The following is a 27,064-nucleotide window of genomic DNA, read 5'->3' as shown; positions in this document are numbered from 1 at the left end:
TGTGGGACATGTCTATGGATTGTAGCAAACTAGATATGTGCAGATTTACCAACATCATCAGGCCATCATGATAATTGTGTATATAATGTGAATGCTGAGTGTATACCTGGTACTTAGGAGATGTCAGACACGCACGTGCACAGGTAGTTCAACAATAAGGAATACTGTAGCTGCACCCAGTGCAGTAGAACTCTTCCTGTGCCCGTTAGGGCACCCTTACAGCACCATGTGTGTGTTGCATTAGACATTTTACACATCGTGCCACAGGGTAGGTGGGAGTAAGTACAAAATCTGTAGACAATATAGATGTACTGTTCAGGCTTAGGGACAACTATTTGAGCACTAACCCTGAACTGTACCTACAGGCCCATTGTATGTGTCCCTTTGTAATGCGTGCTCTGAGCAGGTGTTAACCCAAGGATACATGAATGATGCGTTGGCATTTAATAGAATTCCTGGTGCCTTTTTTCTTGTCCCCCTACTGGGTGAACCCCACATTGCATCCATGATGCCTGGCCAAGGCTTAATCTAGGACAAGGGTTGTCAAAATGGTGGAATTCATGCATTGCACCACGTTTTGACTATAGCACAGGGACTTTCGACTTGTTGGGCCACTTGATCTTCACTAGTATGATGACACTAATGTTGCACAAGGAGGCAGTAGTCCACTTACCTCTGGGCCCTAATGGTTAACAATGGATTGCCATTAACCCAGTGACATGTAATTTAGGGCCAGATGTAGGAAGCTCTTTGCACGTCACAAATAGCGAATTTCGCTGTTTGCGATGTGCAAAAAGCACATTGCGATGCAGAAACCCAGTTTTGCAATTTGGTAACCTGGTCACCGAATCGCAAAATGGGTATGCGACTCACAATTAGGAAGGGGTGTTCCCTTCCTAATTGCGACTCTCAGTGCAATGTAGGATTGGTTTGGGATCGCGAACGCAGTCGCAAACCAATCACAGTTAGCACCCATTTCAAATGGGTGATAACCCATTCGCAAAAGGGAAGGGGTCCCCATGGGCCTCCTAGTTAATTCCCTTCTACCTTTGTGTATTATTATATTTTTTACTGGGTTTTAAATGGGTAGTAATGGGTTAGCTAATTAGATTAGGTTAGTTGTAGGATAATGTAAGTATAGTTGGGGGGTGGGTTTTAGTATTGTTTTATGTTTTGGGGGGTTGGGTGGGCAGATATTTATGGGGTTCTATGTAAAATATATATATATATATATATTTGTTTAGGATATAGGTTAGGTTAGTACATGTGTAGCCTCAGTTTATGTTGTCATACTCGTATATTGTCTCTTAGGGAGGGTGGGGGACAATGTTTAGTGTGTGGCTTCAAATGTTTAAGATACATTTATATTAGGATAGATAGCTGTAGGGTTGAGTTTTGATAAGTTAGTATAGGTTAGTTTAGTGTAGGATAGTGTCTAGGTTACATTTAAATAAGGTGCTCTTTTAATGTTACAATAAATCCTGTTAGTTTTAGACTCTTAGTTCTCCATGTTGATTGAGTGTCTGGGTGTTCTCATTTGTGCACTGGTCAAGTTAGAGGAATCCTTTAGGGTATGCTTTCTGTATGGATTTACATGTATGACTATGTGTATCCCCTATGACCAAGGAGCTGTCAGATTGGCTGCTATATGACATCCGCTACTCAAAACATTTTCCTCCTGACATTCACGCTGTGAATGTATAAGGATTCTTTGACAGGTAAGTATGGTGCTTCAACTGTCATCCATGAGGTCTGTCAGAAGAAATCTTGTAAAGTGTGACTCTATTTCTAAAACTCATTTGGGGTATGTAGCTTGGCACACTGACAGCTGCCCATTACTGATCAAAATTTCCTTTTCTGTTCCACACATATTAGTAGTACTGGTGCTCTCATCAGGGAAAATTCAAGACACTTGGTTCTAACCCAACAATGCCATATGTCAACTTGAATGGATATCTGTTCATTACATGCTGTTAAGGCCAGGTAAATTGGTTGTAGCCCACAACATCATCAGTCACCGTTTTCATCTTAGAGTCCTAGTGTGTGGCCTTGTGTCTGACAGTAAGCCAAACATGTAATTATGTTCTGTCCTAATTGATATAGTTTTGCACAATGCATACAGTTAGATGAGTTGATGGACCATAGTAAAAGTTGACATGATATGTATATATGGAGATTTATTTACATGTGAAAGTGTATTTTCCAAAGCTATACAATGTCCAGTTCCCAGAGCCATTTCTTGTTGAGGGTTGAGAGACATGTCATGAGACAGGGATAGGAGAAGTGTGCAATAGTGAGGAGGTGTCCAAATTGACGATAGGAAGGAATTGAGATGATGGCAGTCTATATTAGAAAAGTCAACAGTGGTTGAGTGAAGAGGGAACATTTCCAGCTGTCACAACAGTGGCATGATCATAAGCACGAACTAAGGAGTTACTGTCCATGTGTCACAGACTTGTGCTACCAGGTTGTTTTCCATGTGAATGTTGTTCCTTCCACATCTTCACCCTCTGATGTGTGTGGTGCTTCCTGTAATATGGGTGGTGCTGTGGCAGAAGTTGAGGGTGATACCCACATCAGGTGATAGAGACATGGAGTCCAAGGTCCCGGCAGCTGCCATTTGTGGGAACAAATAAGGCATCACTGCAGCAAGGAGGAACTGCTGATTTCTCAACACTGCAGCGAAATCACACTGTTAGGCAGCCATATTTTCCCTGAGGGAGGCCACTTCCCGCTGTATGGAGTCCAAGGTATTTTTTATAGTCCCCAGCCTGTTGTCTATCATGCTGCTGCCACTTTGGGAGGGCAAATTGTTGAAGCCTCTGCCTCATGACAGCAGCTATGTCAGCGAGGGACTGCTGGAGTCCTCAAAGAGGGGAGTGGGTGCCTCTGATTGCAGCTGAGTTGTCCTTAGTTGGACTGAGTCACCTCTCCTCTCCCTCTAGGCTACCTGCTATGGTCTCAATTTCCACCCTCACCTGCTTGGCCAGCTCCCACTGGACTCCTACCACTGTCCTCTGAAAGGTGATGTCTGGGTCCTCAAAATCCAGGGCTGTGGAAGGACTGGTTGGTGCTCTGTGTTGGTAGCTCGGTGGTTCATGTGGAGACCCCACAATGCTATGTGTCCTCCCTGTGACTCAAGGTGGTGTATTGAGGGAACCTAGGACATCCTGGAGGGCCTCTTCATTGATGGTCAGCAGCTGGTCATCCATGTCATCTGTAAAATCCGGGACAGGCAGGTCCTCTGCAATGAGATAGTGAAATGTCAATCTTTGACTGTAGTGGCAGTTGACATGGCTCATCATTTACTTGCTACTAGAGGCTCAGTGACATGTTACAGACCCCAGGGTGTAGTTGTTAATTATGCATTGCATTGTGCATCACACATGGGACAACCTTTCAAGGTATTTTGGGCATTGATCCCACACCACCATCTTCCTTGCAGGCCCCTTGCCCCTGCCACTGACACCATGGTAGCATGGCATTTACCTTTCTATTCACCCTGGTGGACATTACCACAGTAGTGTAATGTGTGTTGTCACTCTATTGGTGCTTTACTGCATTGGCCCCATGCATGTTGGCACTAGTACAGCAAAGCACAGGTAGGTCCATTGCTTACAATGCTTGTGTTACTTTATCATCTGCCTTTAGCAGGCCCCACCCATGTGCTAATTGGATGGGACAGTGCAACCGTTATGGATCTTCTGCCCCATTAGTTCCTCCCTCCCTACATTTGAGACATTTCCTTGCATACAGCATATCTGCCACAGGCATATGTTGGTGTAAGGGCAATATGGATCAATGCATGCATTTGAGACTTTGTTGATGTGGCACAAGGGGAATGGGCAGCTTGGATCCACATGTGCAACTATTTGTATAATGCTAAAGTTGCATTACAGGCTAGTGACATTGTGCTCGTAGTGCAACATTGATGCCACTTGTGCCAGTTCTTACGCATGTAGATATCCCTTTATGCAGAACACCAACCATTCACACAACACAGACAACCTTGTTGCATGGTGAAATTGAAGCTACTTGTATAGCAGCACAAATGATGATCACAGACATGCCCCATGTGTTGTATAAGTTCACTTTTGTGCCCATTCCCAAATGTTGCATGAAGGTGGGTGAGAGTTATTGTCGGGCCACCCTGTGTGGGTTGCATTCCACATGTTACACACTAAGGCCCTGATTATTTCTTAAGTGGCACAGCTCAGTGCAACAGCAAAATTAGTTGCATGACTCAGCGCCACTTTTGAAATGTAAGGATGCCCCATGTTTACTGGAATACAGCACATCCCTGCATTTCCCGCAGCACCTGTGCATATATGTACCATAGTGCATGGGTGCCTGCATTGAGGGGATATATTGTTTGAATGCAGGAAGGTGTCCCTTCCTGCACATAAATAATCTACTATTGCAAGGCGGCATCTTTGTGTTCTGCAGGATGCAGCACACATGTGAAGGGCAATGACAGGAGGAGGATGGAAAGCATTTTGCCGTGTTGTACCATTCAGACACCACCCCTAGAGTGGTGTTGACTTTAGTGAAAGTCTCTGGTGAACATGTTGTCTTGGATCTGGGGCAACAACAATATGCAATACTTGTTGCTGTGGTACAGCCACAGCAACACTGCTTGCACGCCCCCTCCAGGCAATGTGCTGCTAATTTACAAGGTGGTGTAAAGCCATAGTATGTGGCCTAAGACCATGTTGTGTATATGTTGGAGTGCAGAGCACCACCAGGGCATCACTAAAAGTGAGGCTTGGGTGGCGATGGAGGTTTTTGATGCTGGTCCAATGTGTCCCGATGCAACCCTTTAGCATGCATTGAGTATGTCCTATGTGCCTCCCCTTCTGCCATTTGTGAGATTCCAAATTGTCCCCCCCCCCCCAGCAACCTACCCTGCATTTGTGGTAGTTCTTGGTAGTCTGTGCTGTCCTGACCTGAAATTCCAGTGACCAGCTCCTCTGGGATGACCGCTGCCACCATCTCCTCCAGCTCATCCAGGTCCTCCTGGGGTGCCAGACTTCCAACTCCAGTCTGCAGTGCTGCCTTTCGGTTCCTGTCCAGCTTCTCCTTCATTCTGTGCTTGCAATTGTGCCAAAACTTCTTACAATCAGTAACAGTCCTCTTCACCTCTGCCACACTGTTGACTTTATTTACTATTGCCTGCCATATAGCTTTTCTCCTACCAATTGGCAATTTAGAGGTGATGAAGTGCTGGTGTTGGTGCTCCGTCAACTCTCTGACCAAGATGTCATGCTCATCCTCACTAAAGCAACGCTTCCGCTTCCTCTTCTCCTGGGACTTTGCATGGACCCTCTTGGCTGGTACTTGGCTGATCGGGATCTCCAAGGTGTCTCTCCTGGCCTCCAGTCTCCATTTTGTCATCACAAGTGTTTTTTTTCTTTCTCACATGTTTTTTGAATGCTAATGCTGTTAAATATGGTGCCAACCCGTTTTGTATTAAAAAACATCTCCAAAACGTTCTAAAGCAACTTTTGCAGCATTAGCACAATTTTTTCTTACGACATGTTGTAGTGGTTAGCGTCATTTTTTTTTACACCAACCATTCCTTACCGCCATTGTATGTCACTTTATCAATATTGCGCACAGATGGCGCTAGGAAATGGTGTTAGCTCGTTGTAATTCTTTTGATGCACAACTGCGCTAGTGCAGGTGTGTATCATTTTTCTTAAAAATCGTCCTAATCGTTTACAATCCAGCTTTTTCTGGAAATAAGACTAACCACAAACAAGGAAAGACATTCCTTTTATACAGAAGTACACTAAAACAAACACACACATTCATTCACACATATATATATATTCACTTAAAAAACCAAGAGGCATATTTAATAAAAGTGGCACTGCACACAGTGCAGCGCCACTTTCCCTGCACCCTTTAGCACCCCCCCACCGCCATCATGTGTGTGCCATATTTAAAATACCATGCACATTGCGCAGATTAGGGGGCAATAGTGTACATTCTTTTAATGCTATTAATGTGCTCTGCAGTAGTGGCACCAAAATATCGGGCTACTTCTGCAGAGTACTTAGGGGCCCATTGTATGCAATGGCATGCCCCCTTTGAACGTCTACTCTGAGCAGGCAAAAATAATGCAAGGAAATCTATTAAATTTCCTTGCGTCATTTTTCTGTCCCCACTAACAAGGGAATGCCCCCCTTTGCATACATTATGCCTGGCACAGCCATAATGAGCGCAACGGGTTCAAAAGTAACAAAATTCATGCATCGTGCCACTTTGTAAATATGGCACGACATTTTTAACCTTCTAACACCACATTAATGTCAGAAAATGGCACTAAGATGGCATAAGAATGCCATTAGGGGCGCTTAAATATGCCCCAAAGATTACAGGGACATTATAGTTAGGCTCTGATTTTCAATGTGCAAAACCATGGAAATTCACCTGCTATTGCTAGAGATATCTCAAGTAGCTATAACTTGTGCCCTAAGGTAACTAAAACTTGCACCCCCACCATGCACAGTTTTTTCATCAAAAACTTTACTGCACATATTACATTGATATTATTAATGATGTTATAAAGATGTCATGAGTGCTGTAGTGTACCATGCACAGTGGCAGTTGGCCATAGGGCCTTCATGTGGCCAAGCCCTGTGGCCAACCCCCTATAACACCCAACTTTACACCATGCATGGCCTTCACCAGAAGTTTCCCTGCTGCCAACCCTTCTGACCACCCAAGCCCATTCTGTCCAATCAACAAACCTAAATGCCAAGCTCTGCATGCCAAACCCACTGCATGCACATCCCTCCCAGCTCTGCATGCACACCCATCACTAATCCATGCACAGCATGGAGAACTAACAATCCCACAATCCTTTTCCATACACAGCCAAAGTTGGGAGGACAACAGCAATAACATTGGGAAAGCTAGTAATGTGGAATATGTCACTGACATGTACCATAGCATATCACTTACATCCCCACACATGCCCCAGTGAATGTCAGCGGCGAGAAGATGCCACGACTACCCAGTACCCCTCCAGTAGATGTCCCCATTGGTCACAGCAACTCAGGAGCTCTGGATCTGGATGAACTCCCTGGCCCATCTGGGACCACTGGTCAATCGGCTACCCCATCCCACAGCCAGTCCACCACAGTGCCCCCCTCTGAATCTAACACCACAGCAGCGAGCCAAAGGCCCCACACCTCTGTCCCCATGACACGTCAATCAGTAGTGTGCCCATCTGTACAGGGACGCAAGTCCATCGCACATAGACAAGACAATGACGGTCCAGGGTCAGTGGGAATGGTCACACTGTTCAGGGGACACACATGCAAAAGGGGCCAGGGACACTCAGAGGACAGCTGTGTGCCAGGGGGTGGACTGGCCCTGGGAACCGACTGCCCAGGAGACACTTACAAATTTCCTGGGGGCATACCAACAATCGCAGGACAGGATGTGTCAGATGATCACCATCATGCAGGAGAACTAGCGGCTGTAGGGGGTACACCACCAGGAGGTTATGCAATAGTTGCAGGGCATAAATGCCAACATGGCCTCCATTGTAAGGGGGCTGGTTGACATGGCCAACACCATGCGGGATGACAGAGCACACCAGTGGGCCACTTCCACTAGCCACTTCACCCGGCAGCCCTCCACATCTGCAACAGCTAATGGACAGGAGGCCCTGCACAGGACCCACAGGCCACCAGCACCACTGTCCCTGCAGAAGGTGAACCACCCTGCAAACATTCCCTGTGACTCAGACAGAAAGCAGAGACAGTTGCCAAGACCATGACCACCACCAGGAAATGAGCCCCTCCTGAATGTCCTCCTTGTGTTCCACTGTGTCACCTTGTCCACTTTGAACTGTCATTGCTCTGTTTCCTATGGCCACTTGGACACTGGACCTGTGCTGCAAACAGACTGGCCCATCACACTAGACTTTTCCCAACCATCACCCCGCTCCATTGCACTTTTCATTGTTTACCAAATTTTCAAAGAAACACCCTTGGACAGAAATAAAGTAATAGTCCTTTATCTGAAGGAAATGTACAATGTATTGTAGTGTATTGAACTGCATGATCCTGACGAAACTTCCAGTAATATGTTCATCCATACTACATATGTGTCTCAGCAGTCTGCACACATCACAGTATTACACTGTTGAAACCACACCAACATCTGAAATAAGGGATGGGGCTGCAAAATAAGTGCCTGGCATTATACTACAGCCACACTGCACAAAACATAAATGGAGTAATATATACTTCAACAGTCTTACCTGAGTGCCATTAGAAGTACTGCAGTATAATATGTGTTCTGTTGTCCACCTGTGCATTGTCACCCCCCCTCCTCCTGCAGATAGGGCACATGACGTCTGAGCGCCAAATTGTGAAACATGCAACACACAGCAACATTCTTGCAGACCTTCTCAGGGGAGTAGTATAGGTATCCACCTGTCAGATGGATGCACCTGAACCTGGCCTTAAGAAGACCGAAGGTACTTTCAACAATCCTCCTGATACACCCATGAGCATCATTGTACCTATTCTCAGCCCTTGTTCTAGGATTCCTTACAGGGATCAAGAGCCAGGACAGGTTTGAGTAGCCGGAGTCACCTGGAAGAAGTGAGGGACACACATTAGCCTTGCACAATGGCATGGGGTATGACTCCTGAAGGCATACACTGACATACATTGGGTGTAAACTCAGGCTCACCTATAAGCCACACTCTGTGCCTCTTTAGTTGTGCCATCAGCTGTGGGATGCTGCTATTCCTCGGGACAAAGGCATCATGCACTGACTCAGGATACTTGGCAGTGACATGGGAGATGTACTGGTATGCAAGGCACACCATCTGGACATTGAGTGAGTGGAAGCTTTTCCTATTCCTGTATACCTGTTTATTGGCCGGGGGGGAGCTAAGGCAATATGGGTCCTGTCAATGGCCCCAATCACATGTGGTATGTGTCCCATTGCATAGAATACAGCCTTCACAGTGGGCAACTCATCTACCTGGGGGAATGCGATGTAGCTGCACATGTGTTTGAACAAGAAAGACAAAACCCTTACAAGCACAATAGAGAACATTGGCTGTGACATTCCTACAGCCAAGCCCACTGTCACCTGTGAAGAGCCTGTTGCCAGGAAATGGAGCACTGACAGTATCTGCACAAGAGAGGGGATTACTGTGGTGCAACGGATAGCAGGTAGCAGATCGGGCTCCAATTGTGCACACAGCTCTGTGGTCGTGGCCCTGTCCAGATGATAAGTGAGTAGGATGTGCCTGTCCTCCAGTGTAGCCAAGTCCACAAGGGGTCTGTACACGTGTGTTCACTCCTCCTCCTATTCATCCGCAGTGCTTGGTACCTGTGTGAACCAAAAGTAAGAAGGGAGTGGCAACTATGGACATACAACATCAGTGTACACAGAGCATGTTTGTATGTTGGACATTGGAATTGTCTAGGTGTGTAAATTTGACACCAGTGACACACTATCAAATATGTACATGTGTACTATCAGTAGAAAATGGCAACCACCTGTCCTGTATGCAGGGACAGGTGGAAGTGACCTCACCCCGCCAGTGTTAGGCGTCATGGTGGGAGGCGGTCTGCACCACTGTGCAATTCCTCATTGGTTGACATGGGGCTCTATGGAGTACAGGAACCAATGATGATCAATGCCGGTGGTGGCGGTGTTCACCGCGGCAGAAGTAGCCACCATTTTCTGTCTATCAATTCACTTGATTTATGACTTTCCACAGGACTACATCTCCACTGCATGTGTGGCTGTGACCTATGTCTGGAACCTGCCATGACCTGTGCAACAGGGGAAAGGGCCCCACCCTTCACGTCAGAGGAGTTGTAGCAGCTCATGGATGGGGCCCTACCCCTATATGGGCATTTGTATGGGTCTCCAGACCAACAGGTGAGTACCTGATGGGTATGTTGCATGCAAGATGGCTGCATGTAGATGTGTGTGTGTATGCTGGCACTGTGTCATTTGGGGAGTATGGTGGGTGGCAGTGTACATGTGGAGGTACAGGTCTTGTGTGTGCTTGATGAGGGGCAAATGTAGTATGTAGGCCATATGTGTGACAGGCTGGATTGTATGATTCATGGTCCAATTCTGTCTATGTTTCCCCTGCAGGTCAGCGCCCATCAGAAGAAGGGTTTGTGGCATGCCATCTCCAAGGATCCACTGCAGGAAACGGTGATTGGACCTGAGACACTGGCCAGAAAGACCGTGGAGGCCCAGCTGGGGACGTCCTCCCAACGAGGGAGGGGTGCCTGTCGGAACCTGACCCCCCTGATTGCTTGCATACTGGTGATGGCCTACTCAGAGCTGGATGGCTGCTTGAGGGCATCACAGCAGCCACAAAGAGGTGAGTACAGTGTGTGTGTGTGACAACCATCTATTTTGCATAGCATGGGATTTTGGTGCAGGGATCTAGTCAGTGGATGCCCCAATATGTCAGCTTAGACATTGAAGTATGATCCAGCTTAGGTATTTTGGGTGTAATGCATATTTTAGATGGCTAGGAAGCAGGCTTTCCATGTGAGACAGGGCTTAGTTGGTTCCAATTGATGTGCAAATGGCTTTGTCTGACTCCAGTGTGGTCCATACTTCCCATTCTTAGTCCCTGTGTGTGATGGTGATGTGTATTCCATCTGTGCTATTGTTGCTGTGATTTACCCTGTCCTCCCTTTCTCCCCCTGTCTCCTTTTGTCATCCTGTCCATGTGTGCATTAGCATCATCTGGTGAAGGAGCAGGGGCACCATCGAGTGAGGGAGCTGCAGGCCATGGGACTCAGTAGTTACACTAAGGGGACAAGTGGGATGTAGGGTGAGGGGAGCACCATGGGGGGACATGAGCTGATTCAAGTGACTCTGATTCCTCCTCCGATGGGAGCTCCCTGGTGGTGACGGACCTCTCTGGGACCACCCCAGCTGCAGGTTCAACCACCACTCTCTGTCCCAGCAGTGCCCTCCCAGTAGCCCCCCACCGAGTTGCTTGTGCCCGCTCACCCAGGAGAGTGGGCTTCTCCTTCACGCCAGGCACCTCAGGCCCTGTCCCAGTCAGCCCTGCTGCCCTCAGTGAGGAAGCTATTGACCTCCTGAGATCCATCACTGTAGGGCAGCCAACCATAGTGATTGCCATCCAGGGGCTAGCATCCCAGGTGCAGCAAAGCAGTGCCTTCCTGGAGGGCACTCACAGTGGCTTTGTAGCCCTACAGAGATCGTTTTCAGGCTCTGGCCGCCTCCCTGACGGCAGCCAGTGTCCCTGTTACTTCCGTCCCCCTCCAACTACCACTTCCCAGTCCCAGTCTCCTCACCCCAAGCACATCCCACGTACACATTCTGACAAGAATTCACACAAAACAACAGACAAGACTCGCACAGAAAAACACGGGCAGCACACTTCACTCCACAAGCAGTCACACAGCCAACACACAGATGCAGACACAACATCATCCACTGCCTTCACTGTCTCCCACTCCTCCTCCTCCCTTGTACTCAGAGCCCCAACAGCCATCCACCTCACACACGCCCACTGTCCATGCACCTGCACCCAAGTCCAGCAAACCTCCTTCTCCTACAGCCACTCCCTCTACCTCCACTCCCATTCCTCCTCCCACTGCCCGCCCAACTGGTCCTAAGAAGCTTTTCCTTTCCTGCTGTGACCTCTTCCCTCCCCCGTGGCCCGTACTGCTCGTAAGAGAAAGGACCCCCCCAGTACCTACAGCACCAAGTCTAGCCCTGTTCCACCCCCTAAGACTTCAGCTGCCACTAAAAGGCACAAGAGTGGAACTCTGGCCCCCCGACCCAAGCCCACTCCTCTGCCCACAAAACAGAAGGTTAAAGAGCCGCCCCTTCCCAAACCCAAGCCCAAGGACCCCCTCCCAAAAAGAAGATCCCCCACCGCCCCCTGCTCCCGGAGGTGCCTGCCTATTTCCAACTTGATTCCCCTGCACAGTGAAGTCCCATTGTTGTGAGGAGTCAAATTGGGGCTTGGATGCCCTATGGGCATTGCAGACTTTGAACTGGCCAGTGGCCCTGTATGTACATATGTTCTCTATTTTGATTGGATTTGGGCTCTTCATCCTACTACAGTCCAGTGGTTAGAACAGAGGTATGTGTGCTGGCTTTCTTTGCTCCTGGGTTCTGTTACTGTTGATTTATTCTGCAGATAGTTTTGGGTGTGTGGTATGTGTGTATGGTGTTTGTTGTCTTGTGTGTGTCACTCTCCCTCCCTCCCTTGCGCAATGTTTATCAGTCATGAGGCGAGTGGTGCGTCAAAAGTTTCCCCGCATAGCGGTCTTTGCCTGGATTTCTGTTCTTTTCCACTAGCTGCACCTTTCAAGGGCCCAGAGACAGGTTAAGGCACCACTTGGCAGGCAGAACTCTCAGCAGAAAGCCCAAGTGCTGGTAGATAGAAGTCTTTGTTGTCCCTGAGACTTTGGCAACAGGAGGCAATCCCAGTTCAAGCTCTTGGAGATTTTTCACCAATGGGAAGTCACACAAAAGTCAGTCTTTGTCCACTCTCAGGCAGAAGCAGCTACTGCAGGCCAACCCAGCAAAGCACAGTCACAGGCAAAGGGGCAGTACTCCTCCTCCAGCTTCTCCAGCTCTTCTCCTTGAAAGAGGTTCCTCTAGGTTCCAGAAGTAATCTGATTTTCAGGAGTTTTGGGTGCTCTTCTTATACCTCTTTCTGTCTGTGAAGTAGGCCTACATCAAATAGAAGTCTCTGTTGTTTTTAAGATCCTGCCTTGCCCAGGCCAGGGCCTAGACGTACACCAGGGTGTTGGAGACTGCATTGTGTGAGGGCAGGCACAGCCCTTTCAGGTGTAAATGACCACTCCTCCCCTCAGCCCAGATGGCCCATCAGGATGTGCAGGCTACACCCCTGCTCCCTTTGTGTCACTGATTAGAGGACAGGTGCAAACAGCCCAACTGTCAAACTGACCCTGACAGGGAATCCATAAACAGGCAAAGTCACAGAATGGTTTAAGCAAGAAAACGCCTACTTTCTAAAAGTGGCCTTTAAATTGTGAGTTCAGAGACCCTAAACTCCACATTCATACCTGCTCTAAAAGGGAATCTGCATTTTAATCACATTTAAAGACAGCCCTCATGTTAACCTGTGAGAGAGGTAGGCCTTGCACAGTGAAATCTGAATTTGGCAGTATTTTACTGTCAAGACATGAAAAACACATAAGTACATGTCCTACCTTTAGCATACACTGCAGCCTCCAGGGCGGTGGTCTCCAGGGCGCAGGGGACGCGCAGCCCCCACTCACATTACTTGAATCGCCCTTGGGGAGGTGGTGGTCCTCGGGTCTTAATAAAGCCCAAGGAGATGGGTTACCGGGTGCCCCACTCCTCTATTATGCCCCAAATGCCCCAGGACCCGGTCCACCTGTGGGCAAAAAAAAAAGGACACAGTATTTAAAAAAAAAAAAATAATAATAATCTGCAGATCCATCTGTGGATTTTTCTGATCTTTTATTTTTTTTAAATGCTTTTTAGCCCTCAAGGACCCAAGCACCTGGGTTAAAGAGTCAGGGTGCCTGTGCTCTGGTCCCTTTTCTTTTTTTTTCACTTATATTTCTGGCTACCAACACTTCCTTGTTGAAGTGTTGGCAGCCAATCAGATGTCAGCATTGGGACAGTTGGATCAGCGAAGGATCCGAGTCCCTAAATATCTATACTTTTTTACATTAAATTACTCCAAAACTACTGAACAGATTCACACCAAACCAAAAAAGTGTAATCTGTTCAACAGAATCTAGCTTCTTGCCAAATTTGGTGTAATTCCGTTCAGTGATTTGGACTGTAGACATGTCTAAACGTCCAATGGAAAAATGAATGTGGAAAACCCGTTTCGGGACCCCCCTTTTTCTCAGTCCCCGCTTGAGGGATCACCTTGAAACTTTTAAGACACAAGCTGAACACACCAAAGTATACGTTTTGAAACTTTTGGAAAGATTCGTCAAGCGGCGCCAAAGTTATAGGCAGAACATTGTCCGAATCGGTCTATGGAAACTAGGTCCTAACTATAGCTACCTAATGGCAACCGTCACTATGTTTTTTATATATATAGAAATTGGGTCTCTGGCAGAGGTATACACCCTTGTCCTAGTAGGGACGACAATCCCAGTCAGGGTAAGTCACACACAATAAAAATTACCCTGTGCCCACCCTCTGGTATCTTGGCACTGAGCAGTCAGGCTTAACTTAGAAGGCAGTGTGTAAAGTATTTGTGCAATAAATAATAAAGTAATGCAGTGAAAACCCCACAAAAATACACCACATAGGTTTAGAAAAATATCAGGTATTTGTCTGGTTAAATTAAGGTCAAAACGATAAAGGTTCAATAAGCACATGTTGGGATATCACTTTCGCAAGAATAAAAAGAGTATTAAACCTTAGAAATCCACATTTGTCTCTTGTTTACACAAAGTACCTGTTTTGTGTCAAAAAATTACATGCACAGAGACCGCAGAGGAGGAGATGGGTAGAAAAATAGGGTGTGCGTCGGATTTTACACTGCAGCACAGATGATGCGTTGTTTGTTTCCATGCTGCGAGGGGCTATGCAACATTTTTCGGTGTGCAGTCTTGGTTCCTTAGTACTGTGTGGGGACCTTTTTGACGGCCAGGGAAGATGCAGGGAAATCCTGGGCGCACAGGAAGAAGTCACAGGTGTTGCTTCGGTCCTGTGTAGTAATGCGTTGAATTTTCTGTCGCACAGCTGGCGCTGTATTGATTTTCCACTCGGGGAATCCGCTGGGTCGTTCTGGTTCATCTGTGCATCAATCCTGTAGGGCAGTGAAATGAATTTTCGGGCACAAGGCAGGCGCTGCATCGAATCTTCACTCCAGAACACGGGCTGCGTCATTTCTTGCAGGCTGTGTGTCGATTTTCAGCACACAAGGAGTTTCCTGAACAGATGAAGTCTTTTTGGCCACAAGACTTCAGAAAAGAGGAGGCAAGCTCAATCTAAGCCCTTGGAGAGCACTTCTTAGCAAAGTCAGAGGGCAGCAGAGCAACAGCAGGGCAGCAGGGCAACAGCAGGGCAGCAGTCCTTCTCAACTAGGCAGTCCAGATGAGTCCTTTGGGCAGCCAGTTCTTCTTGACAGGTTGCAGGTTCAGGTCCAGAAGTGTCTGAGTTGGTGGGGTCAGGGACCCAGTTTATATACCCCAAAATGTCTTTGAAGTGGGGGAGACTTCAAAGAGTGGTTTTGAAGTGCACAAGTTCCTCTTTCAGTACAGAGTTGTCTGCCAGGGTCCCTGTAGGGGGTTTGGCAGTCCATTGTGTGAGGGTAGGCCACTAGCCTTTGAAATGTAAGTGTCACACGCTCCACCTTTTTATCCCAAGAAGACCCATTCAGTATGCAGATGAGTACAGGTGCGACTGAGTGTCCTGTGTTTGTGGTTGTCTGGGTGAAATGCACAAGGGAGCTGTCAACCAGCCCAGCCATGGATTGGAGACAGGCTGTATGGCACAGAAGGATTTTAAGTGCGGGAAATGCTCACTTTCTAAAAATGGCATTTCTAATATAGTAACATAAACCCAACCTCACCAATAAGCAGGATATTCTATTGCCATTCTGTCCATACTAAATATGACCTGATTACCCCTTTCTGATCAGAATCTGCCACTCAAACATTATATATGAGGGGAGCCCTAATGCTGTCATATGAAAGGAGCATGCCTCGCAGTAGTGGAAGTGAATTTAGGATTTTTTCACTACCAGGACATATAAAACACACGTACTTGTCCTGCCTTTTACCTTCATAGCACCCTGCCCTATGGGTTACCTAGGGCCTACCTTAGGGGTGATTTACATATATGTAGAAAAAGGGGAGTTTAAGGCTTGGCAATTACTTTTAAATGCCAAGTCCAAGTGGTAGTGAAACTGCACACAGAGGCCTTGCAATGGGAGGCCTGAGGCATGGTTAAAGGGCTACTTATGTGAGTGGCACAATCAGTGCTGCAGGCCCACTAGTAGCATTCAATTTATAGGCCTTGGGCAAATGTAGTGCACTTTACTAGGGACATACAAGTAAATCATATATGCCAATTGGGAATATAACCAATGTTACCATGACTAAGGGAGAGTGCATATGTACTTTAGCACTGGTTAGCTGTGGTAAAGTGTGCGGAGTCCTAAAAACAGCAAAAACTGTGATGACCATCCTAAGGCTGTCAGTTCTTATATATATACATATATATATATATATATATATATATATATATATGTATATATATATATATATTTAGCCTGATCTAAGTTGTGGGTCTGTGTCGCTACTCTAAACTGAAAAGTAACCGCTCAATCAGTCATAGAGATGGAACCTGACTTAGCAAGTAACACAGGAGGGCCCAACTCCAACTGCTGTTGCTCCACTCCCTACCAAGGGTATTTTCTTTTAATCTTAAATCCTCTACGTGAGATAGTGTGAAGTCAGGTGGTAGCCAACGGGTGAGCACTGCTTGCATGGGTATGATGAGTGAGCCGAAAATGAATTCAGGTGAGGATGAGCGTAAGTAAGCATGAAATGTGAATTTGTGGATGAGGATGTGGGTTAATGGTGGGTAAGATGATTGAGTGGAAGGGAATGTAAATGATAGTACTGGGCTACGTTTTAAGATGAGTATGAGCACTTATTTGTTTTTTTGAGGTTAAGGGTATTAGGCGCTCCTGCCCTACCAAGTAGGCCTGCATATGATATTCAATCTATCAGAATTTTATTCATGTACTTAGACTGCCCAGATATTTGTCATCTGAAAAGTGTATTTGCATTGGTTGTCTACATTAGTTCTCTTTGTGTTTTCCACGTACAACAGCTGACCTTCACTGGAGCTCAGTATATAGAGCTTCTCACAACAACAGTAGCCACAAGAAAGCACTTTTTCAGTTATGCTTCATATGTCCAGATTTCTTCATTTCTTCTGATTAATTTTTTTTACTTTCTAAAATTACATTTTGCACTCTTACTCGCCCTGTTTCTCTCCTACAGAACTGACAATTCACCCATCACAACACTTAACCGATCTCTGACAGAATCCAGTGGTGGCTTGAGGGAGGGAAAAGGGGCAGGGTGGCGCGGCGCATGGATGGGGGTGGGGAAGAAATAAAATAAAATAATATTACCAAATTAATTTAAAAAAACTTCCTTAATGCCTGCGCTGCTCCGCTCCTCGGTCCTCAAGTGCAGGCAGACTCTCAGCCTAACCTGTGGCCAATCCTGACGCTGCTCAGAGCAGCATCTGGATTGACTGGGAGCACCCAGCCGGGGCGCTGCCAGGAAGACTGAGAGCCTGTGGTGGCTCTCTCCAGTCCAGCAACACAGTGCCAGGCTGGAGAGACCCTACTGGGCATATGTGTTCGGCCAGATGGCCAAACACACAGGCACTCTGAGGGGAGTGCACACCCCTCCTCCTCGTCACAGCCATGGACCTGCCCCTTTTAAAACAAAACAATAATAAACATGGTTTAGTATTGTTTTGTATTAAAGGGTTTGCTGCTGCTGTTGGCGGGGAGCAACGCTCCTCCGTCCTAGTGGAGGGGGCCGCCCCTGCCAGACTCAAGTCTGTCCATCCAGGAACCCTATAATAACCTACCACTCCATTCACTAGACCCTACAAGAATTAGAGCCTGTTTTTAGAGAAAAAGATGGAACACTGGTACAAGGAATCATGGGAACGAAGTGCACAGGTCAGGTAGAACACCATTCAGGTCAGGAAGAGCACCATTCAGAGGCTATTTACAAAATAAGGTCACTCGTAGAGCACCACTCAGAGGATATTTATAAAAGAAGGTCATTCTCTTAATATGGCAGATCTAAATTTGATCAATAAAACAGTTACAGAGAAAACTACACATCCTTTTCAACACGAGCACAATCCTCCACCAACACATAGGAAGGAATATAATCCAGCACATGTATTATGTTAACAGGTGAGACCCCAAATAAGGTGCTGCACTTACACGGCTAGCTTTTACTAGGCGGAGCGTCAGAACTGAAGACGGAATCACCATTCCTATGGACCCAGAGGAGATAATCAAAATATTTATCAACTCTACATACGTTTCACAAATCACTGGCCTAGGGCATGTCCATGAACATTCTCCCATTGAACCCTGACCAGTGGCAAAAGCAGAACAGTAAACATGCTCTACTCCAAAGAACTAACGTGCATATTTAAGAGTCCCTACCGCCAAAGGATTGTCACTTTTTGGTGATGCCCTGGTGGCGCAATGCCCTGCACCCTATTTGTGGCTTAATGCCACCTTGTAAAAAAGGCCCCTTCACATGCACCCCTTTGCGTGGAAGGGACGTGCAATAGTTGTTGCTGTGGGCATGCCACAGCAACAGCCACTGCATTTTGATGCTGCCTCAGATTTACGGGTTTTTGTAAACCTGAGGCAGCGCCAAAATCTAATGCCACCACAGGGGTGGCGTTAGCAAGCACAACGAAGAGGAATACTTTTATTCATCCTCGTTTTTTGCTTTTTCTATGTGTGCTGCATTCTGCAGCATGCATAACAAGAGCAAAATGCCAGAAATGATTGATTATGTGCTGGAAAGTGTTGCTTCCTGCACATAAACAAGCATTTCAAAATGACTCTGCAGCACACAAGAAGTGCCAAATTTCCTTTAGTGATTGTTTATGTGCAGGAAGGGACACCTTCTCACACAAACAATCAAATCCCTCAACGCAGACATCCCTGCACAATCATGCAAGAATGCCTGCGTTTGTGCTAGGCAGCTCAATTTGGAGCCAGGCCAGGGGTAAATGCAGGGGTGTGCTGTATTCTAATAAATACGGCGCATCCCTGTGTTTCTAAAGTGACGCAGCGCAGCGCTGCCACTTTTGGCACAACACCACACTGCACCACTTTTTGTAAATCTGGCCCTAAGAGTCCAAATATCGGGTGAGCCTACCATACATACACATCACATTACGCAACAAATTGCCATTTTCTCTCAGTACCCCTTTTAATCCCCATCACTATGTACTCACCACACTTCCTTGCTTCAGAACTATTACTGTATAATCCTGAAGTTTTCAATCAATTCAAATATTGGCACTTGAGTGCAGGAGTATTGCAAGAGTGCCACGATCTGCAGGATGATACCTCCTCAAACTAACAAAAGTCTCCTACTGCAAAAGTAAGTAACCAACTGCTATTGTCACATTTAACAACTAAGCACTCTGGATTGTAGAACTATCACTAGCTTACTCAAAAGGCAGAATGTCATATACGGAAGTAAATATTCTAATGATACTAATCCCTCAAATTTTATAAATCACCCAGAACTATCCTCCAACATTATTCTCTGGGGTATGACAAAGTGCTCTAAGCATGAAAAAAAGAGGTGGCTTTATATTTGCATTAATGTCAACCAATGTTAATTATTTGGGGGCATATTTCAGTCTATCATTTGTTTTGTCACATGACAATATTAGAGCTGTGAGGGAGCTCCAAGGTGAAATTATGAGACTCTAGACAAAAATACAAATAAAGAAATAACAACCTGCCAGAGTCAAGCTTTTTCTGAGGTCTGTTTATGCCACAGCAATGCCTGTGAATATCACATAACATTTATCATTATTTATGCATTTATCTTTTTTACAGCAATGTCTTCATGATGGGCACTTAGAGCAACTTTAAACAAAAATAATATGCAAGTTGAGGGAGACAATGGGCATGACTCACAAATATTTTGCATTGCCTTTTTCTTATAGAACTCCCCACTTCAATTACTCTTGAATTCCAGTTCACCTGGTTTATGATGTAAAACTAAGTGGAACGTTAAAATGTCAAAAGGCTAGTCAAAAGGTAAATTTATGCATCTACATTTACTCAGGTTTAAATCAACTCCTGCACCTAGATATAAATCAACACCTTGTGCTATTTCACCATTTCAGAGGATACGTGTACATTTAAGTATAGACTTACATGTCTCCATCCCTCAATTCAGAGGGTAGAGACATGTAAGACTGATTTTGCTAGGTAAAAATGGTATATTTTAAATTTCATTTAATTTGCACCTTTTTACGTTATTTTCTATGGGACATCATTCTAAATTGCTGTCTCCAGTATTTTTTATAGGAGTGTGTTTCAATACCTGTGAATGGCCATGTGTAGTGCTTGACTTACTCCAAGACTGGCTCAGCATTTATTTACTCCTGTTTTGTCACCCTTATGGCAACTTTAGAATTGTAGCTAGTAAACAGCAGTGTGCTTACTTGTTTTTGGGGTCTGTTTGTAGGAAACTCCCTAAGCCATCAATTACATTTCCCTAAACCCTTTGCAGTTTGTAGTAGATTTCCCCCACTCCCTCCCACATTTACTACCAAGTTGTAACCTTAAATGTGTGAATGCCTTCACATAGAAAAGATAGGAGATGTGGAGTTTGAGATTTCCACTCAGGTTTGTGAATTGCATTTTGTACTACGAAAGTTGTACTACTCTAGCAGTACTTTCCATACTACAAAATGTAATTTATGAACTGAGCCCTTATTTTATGGGCCCAGTGTGGAGAAGTTATGATTATATTCATAAGGGCTTAGATGCACTAGGGGACATTGCAGTCTGTATGCCCATTATTTTGGAAGTCCATGGCGAGCAAGGAGAGAAGTGAACCACCCATCCAGCTTTTCCTGGTATTTGCACCCTTTCATGATATGTTGTATGTTTTTTGGATGATGCACCCTTCAAATTTTCCTTACTTGGTTGGTACTTTATGTTCTCATGGGCAGAATTGTATTCTTTGGTTGTTTAAACAATGGGGGTTCTACACCAGTGCACAACAATCTTCTTCTCCGTATGTGTGGGTAATATGGCTAGTCCAATGAGGGGTTTCCCTTCAGTTGTGTTCCTTAAGGCATTGCTCAGAATACATTTGACAATTTAGAAAACACAGGGCAATGTTTATCAAAGAGTTGCATCACTCTTGTACCACGCAGCTTGGTGCAAGAGCAAACCAACTCTTACCCTAGATTTACCAAGCTAGGCAGGGGTACCCTGCATACTCTTGCCTGGCTTGATAAATCTAGAGAAACACAACACAACACAAATCACTATGTTGCATTACTCTGCCCTGGGAAGATGTTCCATGGGTGGAGCCTGGGTGTTCCCACGTATCCACCCATGGATTTTGGCACATTCTCAGACTCATGTAGACCTGGGAATGCATCAAAAACCCACAGCCCCCCTGGTGAAGCATACCAAGGTGAAATATATTTAATCCTCTGTGTTAGTTCCTCTTTCTATGTGTGCAGCATTGTGCAGCATATAGAGACAGAGGAATATGCCTCAGGGGATTGTTTTTGTGCAGGAAGGTGCTCCATCCTTCACAAAAACAATTGTGCTTACAAACGAGGCACCCTTGCACCCTGGTGCAAGGGTGCCTGTGTTAGCACTGGGCAACACACTGAGTGCCAGAGCTGGGAAATGACAGGACTTCACCATACAGTGTTAAGTACAATGTACTCCTGCTCTTTTCTTATCATGCAGCACAGGAAGGTGACTTAATGCGCTGTGCTGCATGATATATTGATAAATATGCCCCATATCATATTCCAGTTTTCCTAAACAAAAAAGTGTAATGGAACCATCAGCAAAGGTCAACTGTGCCATCTCGCTAAATGTAATTCTACCATGGTTTGGTGAAAAGTGTGCGTCAAGACTCCTTAGGTTTAACATCTGATTGAATGTGGTCTTGTTCATATTATAGTTTTCTATCTTACTACTATATAATTGCGATAAATTCAGACTTTTCTACCATTAACGACCTAAGATCAACATAGGAATTTCCTATTCATCTTTTTGTACTTCAGTTTTGAAATGCCACTACAACCACATTGAGTTTCAAAATGAAAAAAATGTAAAATATACTAGGGTGGCAAAATCGGGTGTGTGAAAAAGATTTTTGGACATGTTAAAATACCAACATCAGGTGAGACTTATATAGAGAGATTTTGTGGGCGATTATGAAAATGAAACTAAGAGAATATGATAGAATGCTTAAATAAAAGAAACAAGTATGGGGGTCTTATTTATTTTTCTTAGGAGACCCCCCGAATGCACTGCCGAATTCTGAGGTTGCCAAACACCAAGCATGCATAGTTTAAATTTCATTTCAGACCTCTTTCTTGCTCCACCCAACATTTCTGTTTTTTTAATCGCACTTCTGCAAGTTTCTTTTCTTCCCTGCTTTCTAACTTTGTCAATGTTTTTTTCACTTCCTCCATCTTTTTCACTTCGCTTCCATTTTATTTCTTACTTCAGGTCAAAACCTTGAAATGAATCATACGCCCTTTCCTCAAAAACGAGTGCCACCAATTCCACAAATTATGCATTTGACTTCAGAGAACAATAACACACCCACACACATACCTTAGACCAGACAAGTGAGGGCGCAGAAAAAGAAACTTAATGGTAACTTGATAGTCTTATTGGATAAGGTAAGTATTAAAGTTAAATAACATAGAAACTAGTAAGAAGTGAATTCTAGGCTCTTGTAACCCACGGGCCCATAAGCATACAGGACATCAATAAAAATATCCCGTACCAAAATCACTGAGGGAAGAAATATTCATTTATAATACGCTTCTTGACTAAATATATTGGCCAAAGATAAGCACAAAAGTGACTAAAGGATTCGGAGTCTGATCAAGAATTGTTTGAAAGGGGGAAGTAGTTATGGGTACAGTCATGGACACGGTCAAATGAAATGGAAGAAGAGACGGATCATTATTTTACCTGAATGGAGAAAATGTTGAAAAGTTGCCGCTTTCAGTTCTAAGAATGACTGGATGAAGGAAAGTAAATCGATTGTGTCTTTTAGATTTATGTCAAACGAGTCATTTCTACTATCGTTTCTCTTGTCCTCGAAGTGACATTCGACTGGTGTACAATCCAGTCCAGTTGCAGGCCTTCCCTCTGCACCTCTGTCTAGAAATGAACTTCAGAAAACAACAAAAAAGCTTCAAGCCTGTCCCATGCTGAGAAGAGTATAAATACTTTCGCATCTTCTTGCAGCCTAATGTGTTAATTTAAACTGCTCTATAGTCAATCTAGCTGCCTTAGAAAGCATTTAAAAGTTGCCTTGTTGCAACAACAGCAGTATACAACTAATCTCCCTAGCAGAAAAGTGTGTGCAAAAACAAACCTCAAAAATTGTGACCCCATACAGTCCACTGAACACGCTGGGGTCTGAAATGGTGATGTGGAAATAAGCCCATGACATGATGCACTGTTGATAAGAGATGGAGCCGGTTGTGCGAACAAACAAAAACAGGTTGAGGTGAGGATTTCATAGAGATCTTAGAATATTTGCTATTCTCAAGATGGACCAGAAAAGACCTAATAAAAAAATAAAGACAAGTGTCAATCAGGAGGTGAAAAGTGGTTGGTATATACAACATTATTTTATTTCGCGTTGCATTTTCATGTGATATACGTGATGGAACACTTCAAACTGGATTACAATATAATTTAAGTTTATAATAGTGTGGCTCAATAGTGCGGGGCTGCGGCAGTGAGATGATATGTATGAATGACATAGTACTGTGTTTTGCCTAGTAAGTTGCTGCAATACTTCTTAGGATTGCTTTGGATGCAATTCATCTGAAAAGGAGGGGTGTTTGAGGTATAGAAAGCATAACTTTCCAGCAAGAGGTTTGCCTTATACCGGTTGATGCAAGCCTAAGCTAGTACATAGTTTTTGTAGCCCATCATTACTTTTCTTCTGCAACAACAATTTTTGCAGAGTCAGCATGAGTATGCACTATTGCACACCCTAGGCTATACTAGGCATGGGTTACCCGTTTGTGGGGCGCCAATGTGGCCCAGTAGGAGAAGAGCTCATATTAGTTAATTGCAGATTGTGCTGTAAATGTTAGCTCCAATGTGCACATACATCACCGACGTTTACCTGCACATCGCCACTTCCCTCATACCTGCGCAAAGTGAAGTCTGCTTCCGTATGAAATCCAATACCGTTTTACGCCGTGTTATGCTGCAAATAATATTGACATGCATCTCTTCCTTAAAACTTTCACCTACGTGGCCATTCTGTGGATTCTGCCTGGGCCCAGGTATTCTCCATACCAATGTCAGTTTGTGCTTGGAATACATTCCAGTTGTAATGTGCCCATCATGTAACTTTGACATGCCACACCCTTTTAAATGCCATTCCTTTGACATGTCATACATGGGCATGCCCTCTTTGGTTTTCCACATGCTGGCTGGAACAAGAAATACGAAGTTTATTTGTCATGGGCATCCTCAGTTTACACATAAATTGGTTTGAATGCGCCTTTTCCTGTCCATGTCACTTTAATGTGCCTTTTGTTTGAAAACATTGTGGAGTAATCAACTCATTGTACTTCTAGGGTATCATTGCACATTGTCGTTTGCTCTAAAATTGAAATTTTTTACTTCAGATCCAAAAGTCTATGATTCAGCATCATGGCATCCATTTTTACTAAATTTAATCATACCAATGCCAGGCTATTCATAGAATGAATCTGCTGCATGTCATATTTTTTCGCCAGACAGAGGACCACATACACCACTTGGTGGTTAGAGGTCTGCGTAAGACTCACCACGCATATGGTCGAGTGCATGAACCACAATGCCTTCTTTAAAAGCCATTTGAAGATTCTAAGGCCCATATTTATACTTTTTGATGCAAAACTGCGCTAACGCAGTTTTGCGTCAAAAAAATTAGCGCAGGCTAACGCAATTCTGAAGCGCCATGCGGGCGCCTTATTAATTTAATGACGTTAGCCGGCATTAGCAGCCGGCGCCGTCTGGTGTGCGTTAAAAAAAACAACGTACACCAGGCAGCGCCGGCGTAGGGGGATATGGGGCTTGGGCGTCAAGAAATGGGGCAAGTCAGGTTGAGGCAATTTTTTCGCCTCAACCCGATTTGCGCCATTTTTTTTCACTCCCAACCCCCATAGAAATGACTCCTGTCTTAGCAAAGACAGGAGTCATGCCCCCTTGCCCAATGGCCATGCCCAGGGGACTTCTGTCCCCTGGGCATGGTCATTGGGCATAGTGGCATGTAGGGGGGCACAAATCAGGCCCCCCTATGCCACAAAAAAAAAAAAAAAAAAAACACTTACCTGAACTTACCTTAATGACCCTGGGATGGGTCCCTCCAGCCTTGGGTGTCCTCCTGGGGTGGGCAAGGGTGACAGGGGGTGTCCCTGGGGGCATGGGAGGGCACCTCTGGGCTCCTTCAGAGCCCACAGGTCCCTTAACGCCTGCCTTTTGCAGGCGCTAAAAAACTGCGCAAAAGCGGCTGAACGTCATTTTTTTTGACCCGCCCACTCCCGGGCGTGATTTTTGGCCGGGAGTATAAATCCGACGCACATGCCTCGGAGTCGATTTTTTAGACGGGAACGCCTACCTTGCATATAATTAACGCAAAGTAGGTGTCCGCGCTAAAAAATGACGCTAACTCCATGGACTTTGGCGCTAGACGCGTCTAACGCCAAAGTATAAATATGGAGTTAGTTTTGCGTCGAAATTGCGTTAAAAAAAACGACGCAATTCCGGCGCAAACGGAGTATAAATATGCCCCTAAGTGCAAATTTCTGTTACCCAAATTTTAAAGAGTATCACTGTAGACCACTGTTCCCCTCCCTACCCTTGCACCACTGACGCCCAACAGTCTGTACATGCAAAGGTGGAAGGCCATTATTTTAATATTAGTTTCCACACAGCCGACTAAAGGGGTATTTTTATATGTAAATGTGTGATAGTATCAAATAACACAATAATGGGTTATCATGTCAATTGTTTTTGAATGTTTTCCATATTTCAGAAACCGTTTTAAGTACACATTTAATGACTGTCCAAATGACGTCCAACAAATAAGTACGACTTTTCACCAATGTCTGAAATATATAGGTAAAAGCTTAAGCTCTGCAAATCGTATAATGTGTGATAATCTTGAATATAAGGTGTGTTGGCTGATGGGGATCCCTGGCAGATTATGCTTAAACCCAGCTGAACTACAGTAACGTGCGTGTGTCTGTGGGTGAAAGTATGTGGTGACTGTAATGTCGGAGCTTCCGACGTACAGCCGTTCTGCATGAATGACATAAAATAATTATGCACGCTTGTTCTTTTATGCACGTGGTCATGGGAGGCTCGTGAAGGCAGCTCCAATCCGCACTCTCCTCGTGCGTGGCCTCACTGCCTTTCCCAGTCACGCCCTTATTATTCATACACGTCCTTTTTGATTTCAGGGCAAAACCATATTTATGAAACACATAGGGTATACACGCACACACATTTGGATTAGTTTCATGCACCCTCCCTTAATGGTAGTGTCTAGCGACCAGTTACATCACTGGAATGGGACACTACATTCCCCTTAAAAATAAAACAACTGAAAATGCATGAAAAAATATTCAGTCACTCATCCACCAGATGGTCAGGTAGTCTTGTAGAAAGAGCAGGGTTGTGGCACAGATTATAACGTGTAGCCTCTGACTGCCCCAGATTAGGATCTCGACTGAAATCACGACAAGGGATAACATCATGGGCCGAAGCTGGCGTGGCATCAGGTGACACGTCAGGGCACGGGACACTACGAGGGTCCTCATCAGGTAGCGATATCATGTCACTGTCCACATAGGTATTAGGTATACCCTTGGCGACATCAGTGGAAGGATGAAACTTCTTGAAAAGAGATATGTTGCAGGTGACAACATCAGGTCCTCGTTGCACAACCACTGACGATCCATGTCAACAGATTATGGTCCAAGGAGCGGTACCAAATGGCATGCTGAACTTACTTCCAAACGCCAGCTCTCTCAACAGCACTTTGTCACCAACCACGAGATCTGACAATACCGCTCGTCTCTTCCGGCTTGCATAATTATTTGTGGATAATCGTCTTTCTTGAACTTGATCAAGGTTGATGGATGGAGGGACCCGAGAGCAGTGGTGAGGAATGGAATCAACAGCAGCTTGGCCAAAAACTACATGTCCAGGGGCTCGGTTAGTCGTTGAATGAGGGGTCTG

This window comes from Pleurodeles waltl, chromosome 1_2 (genome assembly GCF_031143425.1).
Source record: "Pleurodeles waltl isolate 20211129_DDA chromosome 1_2, aPleWal1.hap1.20221129, whole genome shotgun sequence".
Classification (NCBI taxonomy): Eukaryota; Metazoa; Chordata; class Amphibia; order Caudata; family Salamandridae; genus Pleurodeles; species Pleurodeles waltl.
This window is presented reverse-complemented; position numbering follows the sequence as displayed.